This window comes from Amborella trichopoda, chromosome 13 (assembly GCF_054954075.1).
Source record: "Amborella trichopoda isolate Santa Cruz 75 chromosome 13, AtrichopodaSantaCruz75HAP2 v2.0, whole genome shotgun sequence".
NCBI classification, from domain to species: Eukaryota; Viridiplantae; Streptophyta; class Magnoliopsida; order Amborellales; family Amborellaceae; genus Amborella; species Amborella trichopoda.
This window is the reverse complement of record NC_142348.1, coordinates 21,262,190-21,278,349: the sequence shown is the minus strand read 5'-3', so window position 1 is coordinate 21,278,349 and position 16,160 is coordinate 21,262,190. Positions and strand designations below refer to the sequence as shown.

The 16,160-nt window shown below is 31.3% G+C and overlaps 1 long non-coding RNA gene across 1 annotated transcript in view; it reads left to right on the top strand.

Annotated features, from left to right (window-relative positions):
* The window catches only part of LOC148779074 (uncharacterized), a 49,695-nt gene extending 40,923 nt beyond the window's left edge, over positions 1-8,772 (top strand). The window contains exon 3 of the long non-coding RNA XR_016047408.1: positions 8,190-8,772. This is a non-coding gene — a long non-coding RNA (uncharacterized LOC148779074). The remainder of the gene's footprint in view (positions 1-8,189) is intronic.
* Positions 8,773-16,160: the final 7,388 nt, after the last annotated feature.

The window sequence follows — 16,160 nt, the reverse complement described above, 5'->3', positions numbered from 1 at the left end:
TTTGGTTTCTATTATTTTCATCAACGAGCATCTAATAAAAATATTAAAAAAATAATTTGTAAAAAATAAATTGACAAAAATACCCCTAAAATATTTTAGAGATATTTTAGTAAATTTATTTTTCATAAGTTATTTTTTTGATATTTTTATTAGATTCTAATATTTTTAAAGAACATACTTCCAAAATTTTAAGAGATTTGAATTTATATAAAAAAATTAAAATTAAAATACGAAATACAATCGTAATCATTGGATCGGCTCAGGTTCAATCTAGGCCATTGGGCCTATATACAGTTGCAGTATATATATATATATATATATATATATATATATATATATATATATATATATATATATATATATATATATATATATATATATATGAGAAAATATCCTGTTATCCACTATTTTTAACTTCTATATTCCATGAGACCAAGAATTGAAAATATTACTTGTAAGCAAAAAGACTCCATTTTTTCTATCTTCCAACCCTAAACTCTTTTGACCATGTATTATTGACCTCAACAACCTATGAAATGATTCTATGTCTCTCTCTCTCTAAAACTCCATCTCTCTCTCACATCATCATCTCTCTCTCTCTCAAAACTTCATTTCTCTCTAAAACTCAAACTCTATCTCTCTCTCACACATCATCGTCTCTCTCTAACTTTATCTCTCTTCCTAAAACTCAAACTCTCTCTCTCTAAAACTCCATCTCTCTCTAAAACCCAAACTCCATCGCTCTCTCTCTCTAAAACTCCATCTCTCTCTCACACATAAGAAGGTGTGCTCGTGTTCGAGCTCAAGCTAAACCCCTTGGCTGGTAAACTCATTGAAAAGCGAAGAGAGAGAGATGAAGTTTTAGAGAGAGAGATGGAGTTTGAATAGGGTGTCATTTTAATATTTATTTGGGTCAAAACATTTTGGTCAAAGGGATTTAGGAGGTTGTAAGATTGAAAAGATAGAGACCTTTTGCTTACAAGTAATATTTTTAATTATTGGGTTTCATGAGATATGAAAGTTAAAAATAGGGGATAAGCAGATATTTTCCATATATATATATATATATATATATATATATATATATATATATATATATATATATATATATATATATATATATATATATATATATAAAGTATTCCCAATGCCTATAGGTGAAAATGAAATTTAAACACTATCAGACATATGTAACTATGTGGTAAACTTTGAACGGTGATAAAGCTGTAGGTGAAAACTTCTCCTATAGGCATTTTATAGTGTTTTTCACACACACACACACACATATATATATATATATATATATATATATATACTACAAAATTCCTATAGGCGAAAATGAACAGTGATTTCGCCTACCCTCATCACCGTCCAATGTTCATTGCACGGTCATAATTGTCTGGTAGTGTTTCATTTTTCATTTTTTGTCTACAAGTCATAATGATCTGAAAATTGGAGCGTGAGTTCATCAAAATAGAAGAATCCATAAAAAATATCAAAAAAATATTTTACATGAAATAAATTGACCAAAATACCCCCAAAATATTTCAGGGGTATTTTGATCAATTTTTCTTTGCAAATTATTTTTTTTATATTTTTATTAGGTGCGTCTCACTAAGATGTACATACACTTCAAATTTTAGATCATTCTGATTTATAAAAAAATATGAAAAATAAAATATGACACACCAAGCGTGACCGTGCGATGAACTTTGGACGGTGATGAGGGTAGGCGAAATCACTTATGTCTGATAGTGTTTGAATTTTAATTTTTTTTTTACAAATCGTAATGATCTGAAATTTGGTAAGTGTGTGCGCCTTAGTGAGATGCACATAAATAAAATATAAAACAAATAATTTGAATGACAAAAATTATGCAAAATACCCCTGTAAATTTTCAAAGGTAATTTCATCATTTTATTTTATGGCTATTATTTTTTTAATAATTTATTTTGGTACGACTTGGTCGTATGTACATACGACCCAAATTTTAGATAAATATGATTAGTACAATAATTATAAAAATTCAAATACTACTAGACAACTGTAAACATGTGATGAACTTTGGACGGTGATGAGGTGCAGGTGAAGTACTGTAGAGCTGCATCTATAAGTGTTTTGTAAATGCTTTATATATATATATATATATATATATAACCACAATACTCAAAACTTTCTGAACATTGCAGCAGGTTATCAAACACAACGCCCAGAACTTATTTAAATATTCTAGAACAAAACATTCAACTTTCCATAAGATATCTTTCAGAAAAACAAATATGTCATAAGAGAAGGGTAACTTTCTCTCTATTCTTCTTATATGCAAAAGAAGGCTCTCTGTGCTTCTTATCTCTACAAAGGAATACACAAACTCAAGAGAGAGTAAATTATTACTTTAGTCTCCCATATTTTTTACTTTTAGTATTGGTTAAGCGATAACAACTATATTTGGAAGTGTATCTTATAACCTCCTAAAAAAAGGGGTCCATCCCTCTTCATTTTTGTTTTTTGGAAAGAGATAAAGGTGACATTCTATTCTTGTGGTATGGTGACTTGATAAGCAAGTTACCCCCTTCCACTTTTTCAAACGGCACTTTTAAGATGGGACAATTCCTTTGATGCCCTCTTCTTGAGCTTCTCTTTCGAGCCTCACAAGCATCTAGTCTTAATATGTTTGTATCATTTTTCTCTCTCCATTGTGTTACTAAGTACAAGAAGAGCAAATTTTGTGGAAATTGTATCTCAAGAGAGAGCTATTGGATTTCAGAGGGCAAGACAAAGAAGCAAGACAATATCAAATATATATGGACTTCTGTACCCATTGGGGAATTCATGAAAGGAATGCGTACCTATACTCTTAAACAGTAGTTTAAAAGTCGTCAAGTCAGCATGGACTTAGGCGATTTGACATAGGAATCGGTCACCCCATGTCGATTCTAGCTCAAAATAGGAAACCGCTCGTGTTTAGAAAGGAATCGGGCGACTCGGGTGATTCGACACGGGAATCGGTCACCCCGTGTCGATTCTAGCATAAAACAGGAAACCGCCCATGTTTAGAAAGGAACCGAGCGAGTTGGGCGATTATGACGTCACAAAATTGATTATGATATTACATAACGGATTATGATATGGCCGTGATTGATTCCCATGTCGATTCTAGCTTAAAACAGGAAACCACTTGTGTTTAGAAAGGAACCGGGCAAGTTGAGCGATTTTGATGTCACATAACGGATTATGACGTGGCCGTGTTAGAAGGCATTTTTGTAATTTTCTTTAAAAAAAGGGGTAATTATGGCATTGTACAAGTATGGCTACGTGTGCCTCTGTCAGCTGCATGCTTGATCACGCTTTTCAAGCACGCATTTAAACATGGTACTGAGGAGGGTTTTATTGTAGTCAAACTTCTCTTATTTTTTCGATGGGGATTTGAGCATGGTACTTAGGCTTGAAAAGTTAAATTATAATATAGCCTTTTATTATAAAAGGTAAGACAACAAGTAGTGTTGTGGCGTAGTCGGTTATCATGTTTGGCAGTACCGTCTTATAATTTATCTTGTCAAAAAAAAACAAAAAAGAGGTAATACAATAAGTATTTACTGTCAAAAAATAAAAAAAAGGTAATACAACAAGTTTATTTTTTATCAATAAATAAATAAAAGTTACCTGAGCAGTGCCGTCTCCTTATTTATCTAGTCAAAATGAAAAAGAAAAAGAGGTAATACAATAAATATTTATTGTCAAAAAATAACTAAAAGGTAATACACACAAGTATCATGCTTTTCAAGCACAGATTTGAGCTGCGATTATCGTAAGCTTAAATTAGATATGTAAAGGTCATACAATATAGGCTTGAAATATGTTAGCTCTTTTTTTCTCTCTCATATATGAATGCCTATAATTAATTTTTTTTTTACTTAGGAATAAATGGTCTAATTATATTTTTTATTTTTATAACATGGCGGTCTTTAACATAAATTTAGAAATGTTAATTTAAAGATATGGTTCATACAATGAGGCTATTTGAAAGCTCTCTCTCTACTAACAATCTCTTCCACTAAATTTATTCTAGAAACCTAAAAAATTAGATTTTTGAAAAATTAAAGTGTTATTTCGAAAATTGATACGCATTTTAATAATTTATATATTGATAACCAAATCTTGTATTTTATTTATTAATTTATTTATATTATAAATTATGTGATGTACTATTTTTTCTTACAGTTGTCAATAATATATTTTAAATTAAATGATATTATAAGATATTTTGGATTTGTTATTATTTGTATAGTAAAATAATTATAAAATATAAGCCAACAATTTCGATTTTAGTATATAATATAATATTATTGTTAGTTAGGTTGTAATAATTTTAGAATATAGTTAGTTAAGTTGTAATAATTTGGGTTTTTTTAGTGGATTAGGGTTTTTCCCCAATTCGAGATTTTGATGGCTATTTTTTTATTAATTTAATCCATTCTTTATTGTAGTCCATGTATGATTATATACTTTATTTATGATAATTCTATGATTTTTCTTTTGTGTGATGTAAATTTAATGGCTAACATAAATTCATACAGGGAAAGAACATCTCATTATTCACATATTGATGAAAAAAATGAAAGTTAATAATGTAATATCTAATTTCTTATTAGATTCCTAAAAAACAACATTTATAATAATTTTTAATTATTTTTTTGGATTTTTTATTGCCAAATCCAACAGATTCGGTCGATTCCCGATCTGAACTGCTGATTTACCAATCCGGATAGGTTTTTGGGGTGTCCGATACGGGGCACTGATCTGTTTTTTAAACCACTTGTCTTAAATGCCTTGCTCAATACCAACTTTTACAAGTCTCTATGGGAAGAAGAAAGGTTATTATTTATTTCTTAGAAAATTTTGTTACTGCATTAACCTTCCAAGTATTATTTTCAATTGAGTGAAGCTTCACAAAGTCCAAAGGTAAGTTGTAGTAATTCCTTTTATTTACTTTTTCCACTGTCTCCTTTTATATTTTTTTTCCAAGTATTATCCCTATTTTACGAAAATTAAAAAGCACATTCATCTTTAAAGGAAAGTTAAAATTTTCTATTATATATTTTAAAATTTTATTACTTCATGTTTTTGCAAAAACAAGGTTATAACCAAAATTAGAGAAGTGTCGTACTAGAGAAACCATGCCTTTTCATAAGTACCTATGTTGAATTAGTTTATTCATGATCTTATTTCGAGGATATTTTCATTAAAATGCTTGATTTAAGATCTTATTATTGATAATAACTTTTATCATATATATATATATATATATATATATATGTTAAATTTTAATTTTGAGAAAATCCCATGCCTTTGGGTTGATGCTTAGTATTGTTTAAACATAACTGCGAATCGTAGATATTAACGAAATTAACAGAAATTGTATAAAATACTAATATTTTGTGAATAATGGGTTTGATTTAGTCACCTTATTTTTTATATGAATCTTTACTTTTAATAACAAGTTTAGGATTTTTCAAAAAATTATTTATGCATTTTGTGCTCTCCTAAATTTGTTAACAAGTTTCGGATTTTTAAAAAAATTATTTATGCATTTTGTGTTCTCCTAAATATGTTTATATATATATATATATATATATTAGAACTATAAATATTTCAAAACACCAAAATAATTTTCTAATACGTTCAATGTAACATTTTAAAAAAAATTTCTCTAAAATACTATTGACTAATTTATTAATTACAAAAATTATTAAAGTGTGCCTTTTATTTTTGTGAAATTTATACAATCAAGTATGAAGTTTTATGCTTCAAAGAATAACGTATAACTATTTTTATTTCTAATACAAGGTTTTAATATTTTCAAAATTTATGTCTATTTTTTCCTTTCCAAATATTTTTAAAATATCTTCTCTAATTATAATTTCCAAAAAAGAAAATTGGTTTAAAATGTGTTCAATTTTATGTTTTAAAAATCTAATGCTTCAAATTTTCATTAGTAACAATTAGCCTATTTTTATTAAGGACTTTAAAAATACAAATAAAAAGTCCATGTTAAGAACGTTTTCATGCTTTGAAAATTATTTATTATAAATTTACATTTCATTCATCGCATTTTCTTTGTTTGAACATTTTGAATCTTCCATTGGACCTCATTGATATGTAAATAGCTATTTTATTATTTCATTCAAGAGAGTGCTATTTCATTTGAATATTCCTTCATTTGTCAACGACTTTGTTATATTATTAATTATTAAAAAGTTGTATACATCGTGCTTTTATTTGTTTGCATACTTTTTATTAAAATGAAATAATGACGGACATACACATGATTTGGCCTATTTCCACTATCTCCATCATACTCATATCAACTTGCATTTGCAAAATTGAAAATACATTTGTTATTTATATCTAGGCTCTCTCTCATTACAAAGTTATGTGTCTTATTGCTTAGGAAAATTATCAGAAATATAACTTAATTTTCGTCTAATTGGGAAATCTATTACGTAACAATAGATTACAAGGAAATATGATATTTACACTGTTTGGGTACACTTTAATAGTAAGGAAATGAAAAGACATTACCCGAGATTAACCGAGATTTCCCCAAAAATCACAAAATCCGTTACGCATGGTGATGGGTGAAAAATCTATTATGATATTGACGGGTGACAATATTTTATCCTTTTTGGCGGGTTATGTAAGCCTACCCTTTTTAGCTGGCCGCATTGGGGTCTCTGTATTCTCTCTCTTCTCTTTCTCTCTCTTCTATTTCTCTATCTCCTTTCTCTCTTCTTTCCCTTTCTAGGCTGTCGTATGTGCATTTTCCTTTTCTGTCTCTCTCTTTCCTCTGTATTCTCTCTGTTCTCTTTCTCTATCTTCTTTCTGTCTCTTCTTTCCCTTTCTTCATAAACAGAGCTACCGTCTGTGCATTCTCCTCTTCTTTCTCTCTTTTTTCTATGTATTATCTCTCTTCTCTTTCTCTCTCTTTTATTTCTCTATCTCCTTTCTGTCTCTTCTTTCCCTTTCTTCACAGACGGCAGCCTTGCCACCGTTTGTGTATTCTCCTCTTCTTTCTCTATCTTTTCTTTGTATTCTCTCTCTTCTCTTTCTCTCTATTCTCTTTATCTATCTCCTTTCTCTTTCTTCTTTCATTTTCTTCACAGATGGCAGCCTAGCTGCCGTCTGTGCACTCTCACAGACGATAGCTAAGCCGCTGTATGTGCTCTCTCTTCACTGACGGCGGCTTAGCCGCTGTCTGTGCTCTCTTTCTTCTCCCTTTTCATAGACGGCAGCCTAAGCTGACGTCCATGTATTCTCACTCTCTCTTCTCTCTCTTCATAGACGGTAGCTAAGCCGCCCTCTGTGCTCTCTCTTCTCTCTTTTCACAGATGGCAGCTCAAGCCGTTGTCTGTGTATTCTCACTCTCTCTTCTCTCTCTTCACAGACGGCAGTTAAGCCATCGTTTGTGCTCTCTCTTCTCTCCTTTCACAGGCAGCAGCCCAAGCCACTGTCCGTGACTCTCACTCCCTCTTCTTTCTCTTCACAGACGGCAGCTAAGCCACCAGCTGGGCTTTCTCTTTCTCTTCTCTCTCTTAACTTTCTTTTCATTGTCTTCTTCTTTAAAGGATCTAGGCGAAAAACAAACCAACTTTTTGTCTTTATTTCTCTTCATTCACTTGCACTGCAAGGGACTAGTTGGAAGGCATACTAGTGCCTTGTTTCTCTCTTCTTTAAAAAATCTCTCTTTACTTTCTCTCTGAATGACTAGTTGAAAGTCATACTAGCCTTTCGTTTCTTTTCTCTTTACCTCTTCTTTGAATGACTAGTTGAAAGACATACTGGCCCTTCATTTCTCTTTTCTATCTCTACTTTTTTTTCTCTTTCTGAAGAATTAGGTGAAAGCTAAATTGATCTTTGTTCCTCTATTCTACTCTTTTCTTTCTCTGTCTTTTCTCGTCTCTCCCTCTCTTTTTTTATTTCAGCCCCTTTTGCTTTTGTTTTTCATTAAGAAATAATGTCACGAATCTCTTATTAAGAAGACGTCGAAAGGTTGTCTAATTGACGTAGACCTAATAGCATTGTTCCTTCATTATCCCCTCGAATGTATACGCCTGTGTGCATTCATTCAAAGATAAGGTGGGGTCTTCTGACCCACTTGTCTGTATTATAATGATTGTGTATGATCGCAGGAAAGAAGAAACATATCAAGGGAGGCGATTTCGAACCAGCCACATGCCAGGGGGACATTCTATGTGATCTAAGAGGGCACCCATTCGAGCTAGCCCGAGCGTGTCACCGACCCACATGAGGTAAGTCCCACCCCACGACCCAAATTCCTCTATCACCGATTGGTGTTCCTGCCCCCGTCCTCCCTACACAGTTCCCAAGAGAGCGATCTCAGGTCTTGGGTCCATTTCGAATCCGGAACGATACCACCAGGTCATCCCAACCTGGAAGGCGAGATCGAGGCACCTAACCAGCTTGGCAACTCCACTGGGGATACGCTACCCGATCGTCGGATCGTTCTTGCTTGGCTGTCTTTTCTTCTATTTCTTGTTCACTCACACACACATGTCTTCGGGGTTGTTTAACTCTTTCATCTGAGTCGGGGATTTTTTGATCCCCGCACTTGTGAGTCCGCTTCGAGAACAAGTTTCGCGAACCTCGTTCCCGATTTTCCTCCTGAGCATCAACCCTGTATTGGCGCGAGGAGGGACCTAAAATAAGAGACATGCCATGCAGATTTATAGAAATATGGTAAATACTTTTGTTTAGGTCATGGCTTTTATGAGGTTTAGGACTCATATGTATGCGTCCCCTCTTTATGATCCATTGTTTGGATGGATTGTGGAGTTAATTTTTTGTTAAGTATACATAATTTCTAAAATGGAAATCATTAGTATGTTAACAAGGGTAACTTTTTAAAATTAAAATAATATTTTTTTGAAGAAAATATTTAGACCGTTAGTATTTATCTTTTTTCTGGAGGGACTACCTTATTACATCCATCTTAACATGGATGTGTGATGTACCACCGCATAAAGCGCACCTTTTATTTAAGGAAAAAGTTTAAATAAAGTTGTAACCTTAAAATGTAGAGTTAAAGATACACCTAAAAAATCCATCATAAATTATTGTTTGGATGTTGGAAACTCTCTAATTGATCATCTTGACAATAAGATGTACGAATATGAAAAGAAAAAAAGACTTCGAGTTGCGAAATAGTGTATCTTGCAACACATTATCTTGATCGTCAATTTTCAAGATTTTCATGTATTTATAGATCTACTTGATTTAAACCACTTTTAGAGCTTGAAATTTTATAATCAAAGATGAAAATAGATTATCAAACCATCCTAATAATTTTTTATATCAAAATTACATTAATGATAAATTTTAGAGGTGCGCCTTAATTGGAATGTTTGAGGTTAGCCACACGCTTTATTTAATAGGTGTGATGTATAATTAAAAGAGTTTTGGTTCGAACCAGCACTAGCCAGGCTCGACATACAAATATTTGAATTTTCTTTACATATAGGCTAGGTAAAATCACTAAACTTACTACTAGATCCATAGTTTTGGTAATTTTACCATGAGGTCCTACTCTCCCAAACTTTTTTTTTTTTTCTAGTCATGCTCTCAGTTCCATATTTCAAACATCGAACTGGTTATTTTTTTTCTTGACATTTTTGGGTAGGTCCGATGTCTAATATATCGAATCGGCCCATTTATGTAGAGATTCGATAAGTGGAACATCATGCCCACCTGCATTTTTTGCCCAACGTTGCCTATGGGGCCTCTGATGTTAAAAACATCAAACTGCATTTTTTCATAGTTCTTTTTTATATCTTTTCGGTCCAAGCTTTTGAACATCATACTCCTTTTGAAGTACCTTTTTCTTAAGTATCTACATAATGCTAAAACATTAGAAGAACTAAGTCTAGGCAATCCAATGTTTTTAACATTGTATCGCCTTATAGACAAAGCTTGGAAAATAATCTAAGGTTGTCAAATGTTTCCGTTATTGAACCGTCTTACAAATCGGGTGGTTCGGTATTTTGGACATCAGAAAACCCCATGAATTTTCTTACACTCCCAGTTATCTCAGTAGTGGAAAATGTAATTTCTTGACTCAAATTGGGTGACCTATTAAAATTGAGATCATCCATTATACTAGGATTTTTGTAATTTGTAGTGTCAAGTTATGTGATTTGAATTGAATAAATGAGAAATTGTATTGTTTTTTAATTAAATAAATAAGAATTGTATTACCAAGTTGTATGATTTGAAATTTATGAAAAGTGTATTACCTTTATGTTTGTATTACTATTAAGTGAGTAAAGAACATGCATTTCATTATAGAAACTGATTTAGCAATAAAATAAAATAAAAAATCAGACGTAATATAATGCAAAATTTTAGTCAGTTTTGCTTGGTTTTTTTTTTTGTTTTTTTTTTTTTTAAAAAATTTTAAACATCCATGTTGTTAGTCTTATTATGGATGAGCTATGAATCAAATCTCATTATTATTCGATAAATATTGATCTCTCAAGATTAAATCCTTACCGAATGATTAAAACTTAATTTTAATATCTCGTTCAATAGATGTCCAATAAATGGTTAAGGAAAAAGTTTATATACGGTTGAGAACTTAAAATGTAGAATTAATGTGCACCTCAAAAAAAATTCCAAAAATAGCTGCTTTGATGTTGGAAAAACATCTTATTGATCATCTCGTCAATGAGATTTACTGATATGCAGAAAAAAATATATTTCAAGTCCCAAATGCAGTACATTTTGTACTTCACAATCTGAAGCATTCATTTTCAAGATTTTCATGCGTTTATAGATCTGCTTGATTTGAACCATTTTTGGAGTTTAAAATTTCATAACTAGAGATGAAATTAAATTATCGTGCCATCTTAAGAATTTTTTACACCAAAATTGCAAATTATGACAAAGTTTGGATGCATGCCTTACTTTGATTGTTTAAGGTTGCAACCTTTTGCAAATCACACCCATGGTTAAAACTAACTACTTTTTTTTAAATCCTAGAATTTTCAGTTCTACCAACACATCCAGACGTATTCATATTCATACATCTCAAGGTTGAGATGATCTGTCGGTGGTTTTTTAGTATCGTAACAGCCTTTTTCAACTGATTTTTGAAGTATGCATTACATGTAGAAAGTTGACACTTTATATAATTTTTTTCCAAATGCAAAAGCATTTGTAAACTAATTGTTTTCGAACTAGGCCAGGCAGCTTTACAGAAATATGAGAAAGAATTTTGTTTAGGACATGGCTTTTATGAGTCTTAGGACTCATATGTATGCGTCGCCCTTTTATGATCCATTTTTTAGATGAATTTTAGAATTAAATTTTTGTTAGGTATATATAATTTCTAACATGGAAATCATTAATCTATTAAAAAAGGTAAATTTTTAAAATTAAAATAATAATTTTTCGAAGGAAAATTTTAGATTTTTAGTTTGTTTTTTTTTTTTTTTTGGAGGGATCATCACACTGCATCCATCTTAAGATGGATGTGTGACGTCTAGACGCATAAAACTTTTTATTTAAGGAAAAGGTTTAAAAGAGGTTGCAACTTTAAAATGTAGAATTAAAGATGCACTTTAAAAATCCATCATAAAATGTTGTTTCGATGTTGGAAAACCCTCTAATCTTCTTGACCTCGAGATGTATGATATGAAAAGAAAACAAATTTCAAGTTCGTGAAATAATGTATCTTACAATACATTATCTAGATCGTCCATTTTCAAGATTTTCAAGCGTTTATAGATCTACCTGATTTAAACCATGTTTAGAGTTTAAAATTTTATAATTAGACGTGAAAATAGATTCTCTAGCCATTCTAAATTTTTTATATATCAAATTTATATTTATGATAAAATTTAGGTGTGCCTTAATTTGATTATTTAAAGTTGCAAACTTATGCAAACCACACCCTTTATTTAATATGTGTGATGTATAATTAAAAAGGTTTTGGGTCAAGCCAGCACTAGCCAGGCTTGGCATACAAATACTTCAAGGGGCCGTTTGGATACCTGAAAATATATTGTCTGTGAAATATATTACTAACGTAATACATTATTGCATAATACATTACCTGCAAGTGGATTGTCACTGTTTGGGTAGTATTTAGATGCAACTTGGGAAATACATTTCTAGTGTTTGGGTATGTCTCAAAGAAATATGGGAAATGCATTGCCAACCAAATACGAAAAATATGGCTATGTTTAGCAAACATGAGTAGACTTTGCTTTCAATATGATAAGTCATTGGAATAATACGATTGGAATAACATGATTTTATTGCGATAAGCTTTATTTTTATTTATTTTTTATAGAAGTCTTTCAAATGTCTCTCTATATATAATTTCAACTTAGCAATAAATTTATGATACCAAATCAAAATCTTTATGGAATAAGTTAAAAAATGGGAAGAAATTTGATTAGTAAACTAAAAGGTTCTGTAATTGCAGTAGAAAATTTTGAAGCATTGAAGGAGACTAAAGAGACATTTTATTTCAGTTGAGCTTTTATTAATCTCTTATGAGGATTATGTTGTGTGAAGTTTTTTATTATGATTGTGTTGTGTAATTTCTCATCGATTACCAATTACTATTTTTATATGAGCTGATGAGGGCTACAACCCAAATTGAGGATAGAGGGATGTAGAAATTTTTTTGTTATGACCTCATCAAGTTCTACACATGTTCCCTACTTTCACTTACCAATTATTAAAAAATTATGTTTTTACATAGGAATAAGATGAGGACTACAATCCAAATGGGGGGTAGAGGTATGTGGAAATTTTTTTTGTTTTTATATGAGAGTAAGATGAGGGCTCCAATCCAAATTGGGGACAGAGGGATGTAGAATTTTTTTTATTATGATTGCAGTAAAAAGTTGTTCCTGTTCGTACACCAGTTCAAATCAATTTAGATTGCCCTTTTTATATCCCCTACTTTCACTTTCTACTTATCTTAATAATTATACAATACAACATAGACTAGGGAAATATTTTTTTAATTATATAATCACTGTTAATGATTGCAGTAGAAAGTTGCTTCTTTTATATCTTTTTTGTCTAAGCTTTTGAACATTGAACCGCTTTTGAACTACCTTTTTCCTAAGTATTTACAAAATGCTTTAAAGTTTAAACATTTGAAAATTTAAGTCTATGCAATCCAATGTTTTTAACATCGAACCGCCTTATAGACAAAGATGGGGAAAAAAAATGTAGGGTCGTCAAATGTTTCCCTTATTGAACTGCCCTACAAATGGGGTGGTTCAATATTTTGGACATTAGACAAATGTTGGCAAATCAGGATAATCCAAAACCCTACTTGATGTGGTGAGAACCTCACAACAATGATTCCAACACCCAAACAAAATACCTAAGTATAATAATGTGTGTAATACATTTTATATATATATATATATATATATATATATATATATATATATATATATATATATATATATATATATATATATATATATATATATATATATATATATATATATATATATATATATATAAGATGCTAGGGTGAGCCCACTCGCCCACAAGAAAAAATGAGCCCAACGGTCCATATTAAATCTGAGTCGATCTGACGATCACGAATTTCTGGTAGTGTTTGAATTTTAATTTTTTTTATAAAAATCCAAATTACTTGAAATTTGGAGCGTGTGTATATCAAAAATAATTGAATCTCCAAAAAAAATCAAAAACATATTTTGCATGAAATAAATTGATCAAAATACCCCTGAAATGTTTCAGGGGTATTTTGATCAATTTTTTTCACGAATTATTTCTTTTATATTTTTATTAGGTGCGGCTTGATGAGAAGAACATACGCCTAAAATTTCAAGTGATTTGGATTTGTAGAAAAAAAAATTAAAATCCAAACACTACCAGACATCCGTGTTCGTCAGATCGGCCCAAATTCAATCTGGGCCGTTGGGCTTATACTATTCCATGAGCTAGTGAGCTCACCCAAGCTTTTTCTTATATATATATATATATATATATATATATATATAACAAGAGAAACAAGTAAAATGAAAAATTACCAAACCACAACACAAGTAGAAGTGGAAAGCACACAAAAACATTACGTGGTTCACCCAAAATGGGTTACATTCATGACAAGGGGCAATGTTGCATTCATTATCAATAGAAGCAATTTACAAGTTTGGAGTTTTGTAAAGATTACTTCATAAAATGATAAAGAATGCTCAAATACATATTCCTACCATAATTCAACTATCAATCGACTCACTCTTCGTCACCATTGATCAAGACTGTCGCTGTGAAGAAATGATGAAAAATCAACCCAATACAAGGCCATAATGATGCTAGTGTTATGCAAAAAACCCCAATTTCTTTCCCCCAAAATTATCTACATCTTTCTTTATGTTTTCTCTACCTAAAAATGCCTTTTGTGGGCCTCCATAAAAGGTCATTCTTCTATGAAAAAAATACCCCTCATGAAAGAAGAAATGCCATATAGGAGTGATTTTGACATCACATCCCAATAATCTCTACCTTGATATAAAATCACACCATCGCTTTGCTAACCATTTGGTTATTCCCTTTTTGAAGTACCTAGAGAACTTAGCCAAATCCGCAAGCACTCTAATTCAATAACTTCCATAAGTATGCATTGCTCATCTTCCTTCGTGTTTATTGTTCTTATGCAAACTCCACTTTCTTCAATACCATTCTCCTTGAATTCTTGAGGACATCTACCCCTAGATGAATCATTTTTTACTACAACCAATGCTTGATATCATATCACAGAGATCCCTTACATAAGTCTCTCCCATGAAGCCTTGTTTATGTTCAAAACCTTGGTAATACTTGCCCATACTGCTTATATTCCGAAGTACCCGTTTCACTCAATTCCAACATTTTCTTCCTAGGCTAGACATAAGTTAATCATAAAAATAATAAACAAGTGAAATGACAAATTTTATAGAGAGCATGACAATAATCAAAACCAATAATAGAGTAGCAGGCAACACTCGAATCACGTTGGCTTTTCGTTCACAAAGTTTTAAACATTAGCCCAAAGGAAATTCATGTGGTGTTTTTAGCTTTACATTCCCTTGTTGAAGTTACAAATCTTCAATTTCTCTACCTTGTCGAATATCTTCAACAAGATCTTGCTTTTTGCCACCAAGATCTTCCATCTCCTTTTGAGCTTCATCTTTATCTACTGTCAAATTTACCTTTTCATTTACAATTGTGCTATCGAACAATTTATATAAGTTTCTTTCTCATACTCCCTTCATCATAACTAGAGCCCCCTTTTAAACTTTGAGCATTCCTCCTTGGTTGGTAAATTATAGCCCTTCATTTCTGTAGAAGAAAGTGAAATCAAGCTATTTTTTAAATTCGACACATATCTCATATTTTTAAGTGTCTGAACCATCCCAATGTACATCTTTATGTGAATCGTGCCCATTCCAATCGTCTTATTCATTGAATTATTTCATTTTGATGAATTATTTCCCATTGATGCTAAACCGCTCTCACATGACTCATATGCATAAAAACACAATCTATGTTGGCACATGATGTGTAGCTCCACTATCAAGAGCCTAACTTTGATAGTACGTGAGATTAAATCCCACCATCAACACCTCATCTTCAATAGAACTGGATGTTGATTCTTCAAACCTCATTCTTAAACGCACTTTGCCCTTCCATTTCCCAACCGAAACACTTCGAGGGATTTTTCCTTTTTATTTGCAGCTACAAAGCCAACAACCTTCATCATAAGACTCTCTCGACTTTGATCAACTACTTGAGGAATCTATTGATGAACCAACCTGTTCATCCAATCGACCTCTTACTATAAGGACATCCATCCTTGAAGCCATCGAATCATCCATCAATGCGTTCTTTCAAAGTTCATAAGCAAGAAGTGCAATATAAACTGAGCCTAAATTAAGAGAATATTCTTTAATACAACTCAATGTAGTAACAAGATTATCATAAGATTCTGACAATGTATAAAGTAAGGTGACTATCTTATCTTGATCATCTATTATCACACCAATACTTTCAAGTTGACAAATGATATTATTGAATTTATTTAATTGTTAAGACACGCTTGTACCATC